The sequence below is a fragment of the Serinus canaria genome, chromosome 1 (genome assembly GCF_022539315.1).
Source record: "Serinus canaria isolate serCan28SL12 chromosome 1, serCan2020, whole genome shotgun sequence".
Lineage (NCBI taxonomy): Eukaryota > Metazoa > Chordata > Aves > Passeriformes > Fringillidae > Serinus > Serinus canaria.
In genome coordinates this window covers 30,821,118-30,835,848 of record NC_066313.1, presented here as the reverse complement: position 1 = coordinate 30,835,848, position 14,731 = coordinate 30,821,118, and positions in this window count along the sequence as shown.

The following is a 14,731-nucleotide window of genomic DNA, read 5'->3' as shown; positions in this document are numbered from 1 at the left end:
CTGATCCTTCACTATGAAACAACAGCTTTAAGGTTTGTCCTTTGACTTCTCTCATCATCTCAGGGGAGGCTTTGGAAAAGGTGCATGAAGTTTAATCTGCAGTATTTTCTGACCCCAACACCATGGGTTTGTTCACAGGGAGTTAATTTTATTAAAGCCTGAACTCTCATCCAAGAAAATTTCACAGCCATGAAGAAGTCTGCCTTCTGAGCCACTGCCACTTTGCAGATTGCAGGAGTGGGAGACATCTAAACATTGTCAAAATAAAAATAGACAATGTGATTCTTGTTTCCTTTCCCTGCACTTTCTGGGTGGGATTCATGTTTTCCATGTTAACTAGCTGGCAGTGCAAGCTAAATTGACCATCTAAACAAACTGTGTGAAGAGAGGAACATCCACACAGGTGACTTGGTTTGCTCTCAGAGGTACTTCTCTTTCTCTACCAGCTTCAGGCAAGAGTCTAATAACTACCTTAGACTAAGCTTCAAGGAGGTAAAGCAGAGCAACACAAATTATACTTTCAAACAATTTTTTCTCTAGCAAGACTGACATTGGATTTTCAAGTAGCACCGGAAAAACCTCTTCATTCAAGTAGATTACCACAATTTAGTTTTTATTCATTTTATATCATGAATATGTTTTTTTATAATATAGATTAATAAGCCTTTTTTGATTAAGTAAAACCCACCCACCTGACAGTATTTTGCTATATTGTTTTCAAATGTCATTTTTCCTAATAGTAATCTTAGTTAAAATGCTTTGTAATAACAGCTACACTCTCCTAGTAGATATGATATGGAATTTCAATAGCACACAGTATTTCTCACTGACACCGTACTTGCATTTCTTATTTACAATATTCCTCAAAGAATTATGGTTTGTCTTTATCATTTTACAGGATACTGGTAATAATATATGGATTCTGTTGGAGATAGAGTCTCATACAAGTATTGGATGAAATATTTACCTAGCAAATAGCCTTGCTGGTAAGTCGTTGTATTCTTTCTTCTCTTTTGCCACATTTCAGGTCTAACAATGTGAAGGAAGGTTTATAATCCTGTTCAATTGGATTCTCACTAAAAAAAAACCAAACAGAAGAAAACAAATTAAATTGTATATTTTAAATATTTGCAGTTCCCTTTCCCAAATAGCTTCAGTACTACTTCAGCACTACCTATTTCCTCGCTCCCTTAGAAAAATGTTTTCAGTTTCCACTTTGTGCTATTGTGTATCATGAGGCATTGTAGGTTGTTTTATCTACAGGTACTCCCTCATCAGAAATGTCCAAAGTTCAGTTCACAGGCTAATGCAAGAGTCATAAAACTTCTTGCTATTTTTTAAATAGTTTTTTTCACTGCTGGGTTAGGGTATTTTATTTTTTGGATTGGTCTTGTTTTATTTACTGTATATATTGTGCTTTTGGTTTAGTTTTGATACTAAAGAGTGTTTGTGGGGCTAGAAACATCAGTGTGGCTTTTATTTGTAGCTGATTAATATACATCAGATGCTAAAGAAAAGCACACATTTAAAAGATTAGTTTTAAGGTCACTGGCCAAAGTCTTCCAAGCTATAGCCCTATTGGTACCTCTGGTTTGTTGTATGATGTTGAGTGAGTGATTTCTGAAGAGCAGGAACTGTGTATCTGTGAGGAGATCCAGTATGCATGTACTGGAGTAGTGCATGAACTGAACTATTCTTCTTCACATAACTAGAGAGATCACCATGTAGCTGTTCAGAGTGACTAAACTTCACTAGACCTGATAAAACCTATTGCTTCTTAAAATATTACCAAAAAATGAGCAATATAAAATATAATTTCTTGTTCCAAATGGCGTTGCTTTAACTCTTGCCTTTTCAATATTGTTTGCAATGCTGATTGCTACTTCCATCCATTGGGTGTAAGATCTGCCCTTGAAATGCTGTTAGTGCTGGGATTTTGTATCAAAAATGTGGAAAAGAGATCAAAGGTGAAATCACCATGTTTGGATTGCTAGGTGTCTGTATAAAGATACACCTTCTAGAGTCTGATAAAATACAAAGGAGATCTTATTTGTTGTTAGCCACACTGATTGAAATCCTTGACACTTTGAAATGTCTTGAGTTGGTCTCCTCTGTTAAGTCTTTATTGGGAAGAAAGAAAATATCTGGGAAAAGTATTAGTGTTGTATTTTCACACATTACCTGGATATGTACCAGGAGGAGGGGATCAAAATATGTCCTTGGCAGAAAGGGGGTTTATTTCCAGAGATAGTGTCCAAAACTCATCTGGAAAATTTCCAAAGCAACCTCATCCAGTTAGACATGGCTTTGAAGTAAGGGTGAACTAGACATCCAGAGGTCCCTTCCAAGTGAACTTTTTCTAATATTCTGGGGTTCTTCATAGTTGTGTGAGATTTGTGATGATCAGAAAACTGTTTTATGGTATACACACACCAAGGTACTTTACTTAATCTTCAAGAGAAATTTCATGATTGAACATTCAATGGATGAGAGCAACGGGACTCTAAGGATGCTGAGGGAAGCTGGGGAGACTGAAAAGGGGAAGTGGGATTTCTTTAGTAAGGTTAGGATCCAGCTGTGGGAGATAATTAGGTACCTAATACCATAGATGGGCCATAAATTTTCCTGTGGTTTTAAGATTTTATTTTAAATGCTTTTGTTTCAGAGTATGACTTGCTCTCAGAAGTCTGTATGATCACTGAGTGCTTTGATCACTGGAGGGCACAGATTTTACATGCTGAGCAAAACTTAAGCTCACTTGGGGAATCAGGACTGGTTTTACAGAGGGAACTCTGTCCAGTCTCCCTAGCAGAGGGCCATAAAACACCACCGGGGAATATGAGTGAAGAATACTATGTTTCTGTAAAAAAGGAAAAATGTCATTTTGCAGTGTGGATAAAAGTACAGCCTGCAAAATGCAAAATAAACCACCTGCTATGCTCTGTTTAGTATTGATCCAACCTCAGGAATATCCATGATGGGACACTTAAAAAAAAGCTATGGTCCAGTTGGACATAGACCTCTGAGGAAAAAGAAGGATGAGTATGAAAGGTTCATGAGCAAAAATGAAAAGAAAGGTGGAATTGCTTGAGCTGATTTACAGTGACGAGCTTAAAATAAATGATAGGCTTTTCAAAAAAGAAATAAATGCTTTATTCTCTCCATTAAATTCATACCAGAGAGAGAAAAATGTTGGGAAATTAAACTGAACTCAATTCAGGGTGGGTAATAGCAGAGAGCTTAGACAGATTGAGAAAATATAATGCTGGAATACACTGCTTGGATGTATTTTGGAGGGTTTTCAGAATAGGGTGGAGAATCTTCAGTCAGATATAACTGATCCTTGTTGGGATATAGGATTGAGTCCATCTCTTGTGGTCTTTCTCAGCCCTTCTTGTGTCTAGTACACTGCCCTGAATCTAGAACAAAAATACCAGATGATCTTGCTCAAGGAAACAGCTGCGTAGAAAGGGTGGAGGGGGAAGGGAAACTGTGGATAAAGTCACCTCTCTTCTGTACATCATCGTGGCCCACAAATGCAATCTTCACCAGATGAAGGTGCTGTGTCAGGAGTAAACAGCATCAGCTTGGGCTTGCTGGAAGTTGAGTCCCTGACAGGAGGCTCTCATATACAATCTTCTCAAACTACACTCTCAATATGTTGAAAAGCACAAAGACAATATCGATTTGCCCTTTTTGCTTTAAAAGGGTGTGGGTTAGATACCCAAACTGAAGCAAACAGCCCTGATATTCCATACATGATCATTTCACATTGGCACATCTACTGACTGAAGTCAGAGATTGATGCTTTTAGCAGCAACCAAAGCCACATTGGGAATCTGAAGGCTTCTAAACACACCAGAAAACAGCTGTGATGGACATACACAGCAACTGTACCAGATGCTTGGGCAGAATATTGTTTGGGAAGCACAAGAAATCAGCACTGTATCTGGAAATGAAATTATAATGAACTCAATTGATAATTACAAGTAACAGCTCTGTTTCCAAACACAAGGAATCATAATCTTTTTAGCAAATAATCATGCTGTTTATATGCCTTACAATTAGGTTCATGAACTGGGAGATGAGACACTTCTCTGTATATCTCAACTGTGTAGAAATATAAATAGTTATAACAGTTTTTTTCTGTGTAACTAGTAGAATCTGAACTCTTTTGGAAAGGGCTTTTTAGAACTGAGCTCCAGTTTTTCATATCTTGTGCTCTTTATCTGCACTTCACCAGCTTGAACAATATCAATTAGATCTGCTGCTGTACAGTCACCTTTTAATTTTCTGCTTCTCATGCCCTAACATACTCATAAATTTGGGTGTTGACTGTTCTGCTGGATTGTTTGAATAAGAAGAAATCAATTTAAGAGAGAAACAAGTGTTCTTTTTGTCTGCAAAAATTTCTGGCCTTAATACCCTTGATACTCATCCAGCACAGGTGCTCTACTACGTAATTATTGGAAACAGCTTGAAATAAAACATAGAAATAGGACTGGAAACCTCAAAAATATTGCCATTGCATTAGGTAAAGGCAGTTGTAAGATTGCACTTGTATCATCTTCCAGTCTTTCACTATCTGATGACCAAAACAGTAGCAATAGTACATCAAAAGACAGTAAAATTGCTTATATCCACTCGAAAACCTTTTCTTGAGTTGCAAATTATTGTAGAGTCAAGTTAGAAATAGATATTCATGCTGCAGAAATCACAGGCAGCCACACCCAAAGAAATTCCAGGACTAAATTGAATGTTTTCATCATTTCCTTATGGGTTAAATAACAATAAATATTGAAGGGAGAGACTCCAGCTGCAGCAGAGTCTGGGAGCTCTCTCCAATACTCAAATACAGCAAGCTGGTTCCTATTTTATAGGAGACCCCATGTCAAGGAGAAGTAATTAATGCTGGTTTTGATGGAGAAAAACTTGTAGTTTATCCCTGGAAATGTTTAAAAATGCAGTTTTACTTTAGAAAAGTTACATTCATCATCATTGCTGATTTTCTGACACATATGGACATTTTCTGTCTGGCAATGAACAGTCTCTTTCTCTAGTCTCAAATCACTTATAGAAGTCAATTTCTATGTGAAAATTTGTTTTGAATTTGACTCTTCACAGCCTCAAATGCAGCATCCCTGCATTTGTTTAGATCTTCTGAAACCCTAACACAAGTACTGCATCCAGTTCTGGGGTTCCCAGCAAAGGAAGGTTGACCTGTTGGAGCAAGTCCAGAGAAGGGCCAAGATGATTAGAAGAAAGGCTAAGAGAGAGAATCAGGATTGTTCAGTGTGGAAGAGAAAAGGCTTGGGGTTGACTTGGTTCTGCCCTTTTGGTACCCAAAGGGACCGTATGAGAAACGTGGAGGGGGCTTTGTGCAAGAGCATGTTGGACAAGGGGGAATGGATTCACACTGAAAGAGGGTAGGTTTAGATTAGATATTGAGAAGAAACTCTTCCCTTCGAGGGTGGTGAGGCACTGACACAGGCTGCCCAGAGAAGTTGTGGGTCTCTCACCCTGGAAGTGCTCAAGGCCAGGCTGGAGCTCTGAGCAGCCTGGTCAAGTATAAGGTGTCCCTTACTATTGCAGGGGAACTGGAACAAGATGATTTTAAAAGATCCATTCCAACACAGGCCATTTAATGGTTCTCTGATTCAAAATTGTGTTCAGGTAGATAAAGTGTGCTGACAGAATCAATGCTGGGGTTCAAAACTGAGCAGTAGAATGAATCAGTAATAGAGTTTCACCTTTTTTTTCCAAAGACATGTTTCTTGTACCTTCTGCCTTTTACCAGCTTCATGGTTGATTCCAAAATCCAGATCATGAATGGCTTTTAATTCAACATGTAGAAAATTGGGCTTTTATATATTTTAATGGAATTTTTTTTGACAAGAAATAGTGAAGCTAACTGTACTTGTATGTGTGTTATTTCTTAAAAATGTCTGACTTTTGTTGGTCTTAGTCATGCTACTCTTGTTAGCATAAGAGTGTATGGTACAATTACAGAATGCTTGGTCTTTTAAAGGTGTGTTTTAATTTGTGTTTATGTCTTCTTGGAAATAAATAGTTAATTCTGCTGAAAGTACTACAGCCATTAACCAAATACCTGCCTAGAGAGTCTGGGAAGTCATATGCAAGGTGATAGTCAGCAAATTTCTTGGCTCTCTTAAAAAAAAGTGGCTGGTTTTTGCCAGAGTTGCAATAAATTGGAGCATTCCTTAAAGGAGAAGTGAAATAACACAGGGTTTGGGTGTCTGCTATGTGTTTGGCCTGTTTCAACCCCGTAGGAAGAAAAGGTGACCAAAGGAAAAGTGATTGCATTTCACAGTGGTTCACATCCATGTAAATGTTCAGAAGAAACTCTGACTTCTCAGAATCCATGCAAGATCATGTTGGTTCAATACTACCATTTTATTGAGCATAGTCTACATCTTGGTAACCTGAGAAGCAGAAGATTTCAGTCAATTGACACACCTTCTCCATCCCCTTCACCTCCTCCTGAGGGTGCTCTATCCAGAATGGGGGCGAGGAAACAAAACATAACAGAAACCTACTTCAGATTGGATTTGATCTTCTGGGGAAAAGACATGAAGTGGTGGACTTCAAACAGAAAGTCAAAATAATTTGCAGAAACTTACAAAAGAGAGTAAACTGGGTTAGTGGTCTGTTATTTGCATGTGTTATTCCTGAAGTCTGTAGGTATTAGCTAGGATTTTAGGTTAGTTCATAAGTAAGGACCACTCACTCTCACAAGACATCTGTTTCTGAAATTAAAAAGCCAACAACTGCATGATTGCACAGACAGCAATCTTCATTTAATAGAGATCCATGATTCAAAGAGGTATGTGACTTAAAATCTTCTAGGGAACACGAAGCAATTAATAGTTGGAACTTTTTATAGCACCTTTTATCCAAGGATCTCAAAACACTTTACTGGCTTTAATTAGGCCTCACACTATGCAGTATCTGCCTTGAATAGAGAAATTTTATTTTTTAACTCTGCATATAGAGGAACATGTGACACAGAGGTTAAATGACTTGACAATGATCATGTAGAAGCAAATAGTAATGATAGGAATAAATCCCAAACCTCCTGCCTTTCAATCCTATGTTCTATCCATTTGCTAAGTTTCTATCCTCTGCATTAAACTCAAGGCTTTTTTCTTATCTGTTCTGTAGCATGTGTGATTTTGACTACAGGATCAAAGCCCAGGCAATTAGAAAGACATTCACCCCTTCCAGAAAGAAAAGAAGAAAAAAAAATAAATTGAAAAATCAGTGTAAGACCACTTTCTGCTCTCAGGTAGAGGAGAAACACTTACTATTTACTGCATTGAGAGCTGTGAAAGATAGGGAAGAGCAGACTCCAGAGGTAAACATGTTGTCTTTGGAGATAATGAATAAGGGTTTGTGTTTCTGCCTAAGAGGAAGAATAGGTTGGGCTGGGCCTTTTTTCTTTTGCAGATAATATAAAATGTGAAGAATGCTGCCTACAGTATGCTCAGGAATTCAGTGTCAGGGAAGAAAAAATCAATCTTAAGCCTGTGAAGGAGATAATCTCCTGGGGAAAGATAATAAGGGATCATCTCATGCAGGTATAGCCCCTGTAGCTGGGAAGTGTTGCATAAGAGACACAGGCATCTATACCCATGCAAACTCTTAAATGCTAGTCCTTGGCAGGAAGCAGGGGGAATGAAGGTCAATATGCTTAAATTAGCAGATAATAAAGATAATTCTGCTGTTGTGTTTCTAATAGCAACTTGAATTAGGCTATTGGACATATAATATGATTTGTTTCTTGTAGCTTAAAGTACATTTTGAAAATTGTAGGAGAAGGGAAACAAGCAAAATAACCAGGCTAACACTAGGGAGCCTGAATAAAATCTGTGTTGCTTTCACAGCAACCTAATTTAAAGAGCCTGAATTTTTTACTTGTAGAATTGGTTACTTGTCAGATGCTGATAACTAGCAAGAGAGAAAGAACTCAGTTTAGCCCTTATATAGAGAAAATCAGGCAGTTCATGAAAACTTGATTCATTTGCCTTACTAGAACATCTCTAGCCTTGTCTTTACATCAAAGCTTGGAAGTGTGCATCCATTGCTTTTTTTCCTTTAACTGACTCTTACGAATATCACCATCATAAGCCACACTAAACACTAAAGCTGGCCAACCAGTGCAAATATTTCTTTACCATTTTTCAGCACCAGGAGCTCCTAGAAGTTGATGTACCATGGGAAGAAATGTTCAATCAAGTTTAGAATAAATAAAGAAATGCTTCCATTGATTAAAGTGTCCACCATCCAAGTGATCCCAAGAACAATTATACAGTCAGGTTGCAACAATGTTTCCCAGGCAAAACAAGCCATGCATCCTCATTTCAGAGGTGATGCTGTGAATTAATTCACAAGGGTTTGTTTCCACAGGTTATTTGCCAAATGTTCCTTGGAAATAAGTTAAAATACCAAAGGTACAGGTTAGGAAATTAGAAACTGCTTGCATTGCACTTAGACACAGGAAGAGATGGCACTGAAGTGCTTTCACTGTTCACACTTCACAAAATCTGCTGCACATAGACTTGCCTTTCAAATAAATAACCAGTCTTTGCAGTTCTCATCACAGATTCGAAAGAGGCAGATGCAGCCATTGCAAATGATTTTGCTCTGTGTTACATTTGTCAAAAGCTGTCAGAATGTAGTAAAAAGGTGTTTGTACAGAGTAATATGCTGCTTGAACTCCTGTATGTCTCCCAGGCTGGAGATTTTAGGTTGCTGATTTGTAAGAAAGAAAGAGTTCCAAAAGAGCCTGTTATTTTCTGGCTTTACTCATTTATATATGGTTCACTTCTACATATTTACATGTCTGCAAATTACAGTCAACACTCAAGCCTGAAAGAGGAGTTGAATCAGATAGGAAAAGACCAATCTGCTTCACACTGAGCTACAGTTGCGTAGTTAGATCGCAGGAATTGTGTACAATATAATCATTATTTTACCCATAATTTTGCATGCCTTTAATCATGTCTAAAATAGCCCTGTTTAAAAATGAAGTTTTTGTCAAGGTTGGAGAGAAAGGGGAGGATTTGGACATATGCTAAATCAACAAAGTTTACAAAAACTTTCATACACACATACAAACGTGTGATTCTACTATCTTTCACACTGTGTCTCTATTCCATTAATAAAGCTCACCTGACCATAATAAAAAAAAATCAGAACCAGATCAAGGCTATTAGGTTCTATATAATGCACCAATTTAAGGTGAAAAATTAAAAAAATCAGTATATTATCCATTTTCATGCATACCAGGAAATACTATATTTATCTGGAAAACAGACAAGAATTCAAGTTCAAGTTACCTGGTGAACAGGTACATGTTAGTCCTGTTGCTGACTAAAAGAATTTTATAGCCAAAATAATATTACAATTATAATTAATTCTAGTTTTGTGTGAATAATATTAACTGAAAATTATTTAAGAGAACCGTGAGGCAGTGACAGGCAAACACAGAAAAAAGAAAGCAAGGAGAGTTGCTGAAGAAAGAGAGTTGTTACTATTTTGGCAAGATGCTTTAGTTACATTCTTAAACATACAAAATAAGGAATGAAGTGGTGACAGAAAATGATACCTTCAAGACCATATATGAACCACTCTTTATTAGTGTGAAAAGTGTTAAATATGTACCAATGCTTGAAACTAATATTGCTTATGTTTTATGAGATGAAGTAAAAAAATGAAGAGGAGCTGAACCTGCTAACACAAATTTTTCCCTTTTAAAATTTGGAGCAAAGGGACAAAATTGCATTTGTCTTTTGACAAACCTCCAAAGACACCTCTCGATTGTCCTAATTTTTCTGAGAAAACCTTGACCATGTTGCAGGGGCAGAAAGGTTTCAAGAGTCCCTGAACTGCAAATTACTAGAGATTAGCAGTTAACTGGGGGGGTGAGTTCAAAATATTGGATGATCTGCTCTATTTTTATACCTCTGCTCTAACTATGATATGATGAACACTCATTCTCCACTGAAGAAACAAAGACTGACTTCTGTTTGAAACACCTGATTCTCCTCATTTCCTTTGCCATTAGAAGAAATTGGCAAAGATCACATTCTCCAAAACTTTCATTTTAAAAATAAATTTCAGAGAGAAAATTATTTTATGCCATAAGCATGGGTCAGAATTCTCTAAGTAGATTTGTTTTGAATTTTAGGCTTTGAAATGCAAATTGTATGCCAGACATAAAAAACATAGCATATCTCCCCAAAATAACAAACATTATTTTATTCTGCTGGTTTTCACTTGAGTAGAGTTAACTTTCTTCAGAGTAGCTGGTATGGGGTTAAGTTCTGAATTTGTGCAGGAAACAGTTTTGATAACACAAGGGATGATTTTGTTATTGCTGAGCAGTGCTCACACAGAGCCAAAGCCTTTTCTGCTCCTCACCCACCCACCCACCAATGAGGGGGCTGGAGGTGCACAGGGAGCTGGGAGGGGACACAGCCAGGACATCTGACCCTGACTGACCACAGGGATATTCCAGACCACATGGTGTCATGCTCAGCAATAAATGAGGGGGAGACTGGTCAAGGGGCTGCTGCTTGGAAATTGATCAGCTGGTGGTGAGCAATGGTTTTCATTTACATCACTCGTCTTTCTCTGTTGTTTTCATTTTCATTAGGATAATGGTAGAGGTAGTAGCAGTAGTACTAATAGAAGCAATACTAGTAGCAGCAGGAGTATTAGTAACAGAAGTAATATTTAATTTTAATTCAGGTATTAATCTGTTCTTATCTCGATGCATGAGTTTTCTTTTCCATTTGAATTCTCTGTCCCCCATTCTGCTGGCATGGGGAGTGAGTTGCTGGCTGTGTGGTACTTAGTTGCTGGCTGAACTTAAGCCATGAGAGTTCTTTTTGACACCCAGTGTGAGTCTCAAAGGGTTTCATTTAATAACAGATTGACCAGTGTGTAGTAAAAGGGATTTATACTTGTTATCGGTTTGGGGTCACAATATAGATCCTTCTCTTCTTGATTTTTTTTATCTGATCTGTACCCTGCTCTTTTTCTTGCTGTACATGTCAAAAGGTGGTGTTGGCTTTTGCAGTTTGTTGTGCTCTATAGAGGTTAGTGATGTTTTTCTGGGGAGATTTTTATGAAAACACTGACCTTGAGCTTGATCTGGTATTTGGGCTCTGTACTGTAGGTGCCATTTCATGAGGACAATTAACAATAATGCCTTTTACTAATTTGTTTGGTTTGCTGGGTTTTCAGATTTGGATTATTTGTGGTTTTGGGGGGAGGGGGGTGTTTATTAGTGGGGGGTGGGTTTTGGGGGGTTTTCTTGGTTCTGTTCTGTTTTGGTTTTTTGTTGTGGTTTTTGGGGTGGTTTTTTTTGTGTGGAGGCAAGACAGAATGACAACTTATTTCTTATATGAAAGTTGCAATAACTTCTCAGTATCTTGAACGCCTGACAATGGTTAGAACACTTCTATTGATATTTTTTAGGAATATTGCTTTGGTTTTGCCTAAAGCTAAGAAGCAATTTAGGAATATTACCCAGTTCTTATGAGAGTATGGTGATGGGTGGCACAAAATGCGGGAGAATATGGGGAGGGGTCCAAAAGGTGACATCAAGTGTTCTGAAACTTCACTCCCAAAAGTTACAGGATCCAGACAAAGTGGAAGAACGTTTACAAATAAAAATGCTGTGGCTATTCCAAAGAGGCCCAACCCTGCTGGATGTGATGCATCACCCTCAGGGAGAAGGATGGAAAACAACCCAAAAATCAGTAGGGCTAATCCAGACACTAGATCAGTCACCTCCATAACTAAAAGGGAGAAATGGAACCACAGAATGGGTCAGGTTAGAAAGGACCAGAGCGGGGTCATCTGGTCCGACCTCCCTGCTCGAGAAAAACCCCTAGAGCACATTACACAATATTGCTTACACATGGTTCTGGAAGATCTCCTGTGAGGAAGAAGAAGACTCAGTAAGATATGAAGAAGATTTTCTTAAGACGAAAAAGGAGAAAGAACCAGAAGACACAGCCAGTTCTGCAGAAAAGCAGAACAAGAGGAAAAGACTGAAATCATAAATGCAACAGAAACCTCCTCGTCCCTTTCTCTAAGTGAGCCTTGAGATACAAGAAATGTTAGTTACCAATGGTGGTCTGTTGGGACCCCTAGTCAGGAATTAGAGCATAAGGAAATCTGGCAGCTGGGATCACTTGATAAGGACAAAGCCATTGACAAAGGCAAAATAAGAGCTCTGTCTTGACCACTTAACAGAAGATAAGCACAAGATTTCTTAAGTTTGGTAGATTTTTGGAGAATGCACATTCCAGATTACAGTCTGATCATAAGCTTTCTCTATGGAGTGACCCAGAATTATGACTTTGAATGGGCCCTGACTAGAAGCAAGCCTTTAAAAAAATCAAATGGGAGATAGCTGTGCAATAGTACTTGGGACAGTCCAGACAAGACAAAGTGTGAAATATGTTCTTTGCACCTCAGCCAGGGATAACAGACACACCAGGAGCCTCTGGTAGAAAATGCCTGGAGAGACTGAAGGTCAGCTGGCAGGGTTTTGATCCAGGGGTATAAGGTTCTTCGTTATTTTTCTTTTCATCACTGTTATTATTGTTAATATTAGTGTTGATATTAGTATTAATATTATATTAAACTGTTCTTATATCAACCCATGAGTTTTCTCGCTTTGGCCTTTGAATCCACTTCCTCCCATCCTGATGCAGTGAGGAGTGAGCAAACAGCTGCCTGGGGCTTAGCTGCAGACCAGAATTATACCACAAAATTCATACATATGATAAACCTCCAGGAAGTCTGCAAATTAATCTTTACAAAATACATCCATGTTTTATATTTTTTCTTCTATCACTGTGATAATGTGGGCCTTTTCATTTTCCCATGTAGCTAAAGTACACTACTTTTTGCAGTGATTGCATTTGAATAAATTGTTTTAAGGTTGATAGTATTTTTTTTGCCATTACCCTAGGTCCTCTGACAGAGGATGGTGAATAACATTGTTAAAGAAAATCTCATGATGAACAACCTCTTCAGAATTTCAGTTATTTTTTCTTTTCTTCAATGGGCATGTTGCTGCTCATATTTTAACCCCCTATAGGGATGGGACCTGGATACATAAACTTCATTCCACATTCCTACCTTCCTTCAAGAAAGAAGCAAGTGTACATCCAGGGAATGAATTTTAGTGTGATCTACAGGCTGGAGGGCACAGGCACCAGGACCAAAAATGATATTGTAGATGAAGCCAACGTAACTGAACACAAAGCCCACCTTTAAGATGGCCACTGCTCAGTTAAAATGATTTTTCTAAAAATGTGAAACTCATAAATTCAAAGCAACCTTTCTGCTTGGACTGTTCTAATTTCACTGAGATCATCAAAGCAAATTTTGGCAAGTTCTTGCAAACTCTTGCTGAATGTTCAGTTAAATCTGTCATTAGGGAATCATTAACACATAATGATTATTGTTTTGTTGTGAAGACACTTCACACTTATCATTTCTAGTATAAATTTAAGTTTTCACACACACTCTAAAACAGAAGCAAGCAGTTTATTCGGAGGATTTATATGTACATTTCTATGCCTCTAAAATAATGGGATTTAGTTTTGCTTTACTTTTTGATGCCAAAATCCAGAACTTTGATTAAGCCAAATCCTCAAACATAATTAAGCTCCCAGTTCCAACTGAAGGACTTGAAGTCTTAGTTCCAGAGAGAGCTCTGTAGTCCCTTCCTTGCAAGAAAAAAAATCTTGGGTAGTAGATCATGTACAAATGACAGAAGTGGTGGGCTGAAAGCAATTCCATTTTAGGAAATAAGAGTTATTAAACCTTATAATTCCTCTATCCTTTGTAGAAGTTGGGATTGGACAGTCAAGGAGCTGCTTATGCACATTTGCCTGATGTTCCTCTGCTTTATATTTCTGCAATCAATATCAATTAAATAGAAATATGATGAGATGATAGTTTCCTGAGGACTGGAACTGGATGACCCCAAAGCTTGAAGAACCTCTGAGTTTGCTACCAAACCTATGACATCCACATGCAGTAAAAGTCTCAGGTTCCCAATCAGTTTTGGCCATAATTTATTAATTTCTTATTTTCTTGAGCATGATAGAAAGATGTCCTGAGTTCTGAAACTGCTCTTTCCCAAAGGAAAACATTCCACATCAGTTGAAAAAAAACCAGGAATGGCAAGAACAGCTTTCCACTACCTAAAAGGGATGTACAAGGAAGGCTGGACTTTTGGCAATGGCAAGTAGTGATAGGAAAATGGGGAATGTAGACAGTAGAGTAAAGACAGTAGATTTAGATTACATATCGGGGATAAATTATTTATTGTGCTGGTGCTGAAGCAATGGCAGAGGTTGCACAGAGAATTTGTGGGTGCCCCCTCCCTGGAAATGTTCAAGGCTGGGCTGGAGAGGGCTCTAAGCATCCTGATCTAGTGGAAGAAATCCCTGCCCATGGCAGAGGGATTGGAACTGGATGATTTGTAAGGTCCCTTCCAAGAAAAATCATCCTGTTTCTATGATTTTATTAAAAGTTTCAAATACAACTGGGTATATAATTACAATAGATATTCAGCACAGACACCAACCAGCAATAAATTCCACCTAAAATGTCCCTTGCAATGCAGTCTGTTTGTGTGAACATGTTATCCAGGAGGTGAAGCCGTCCTTTCTATTGG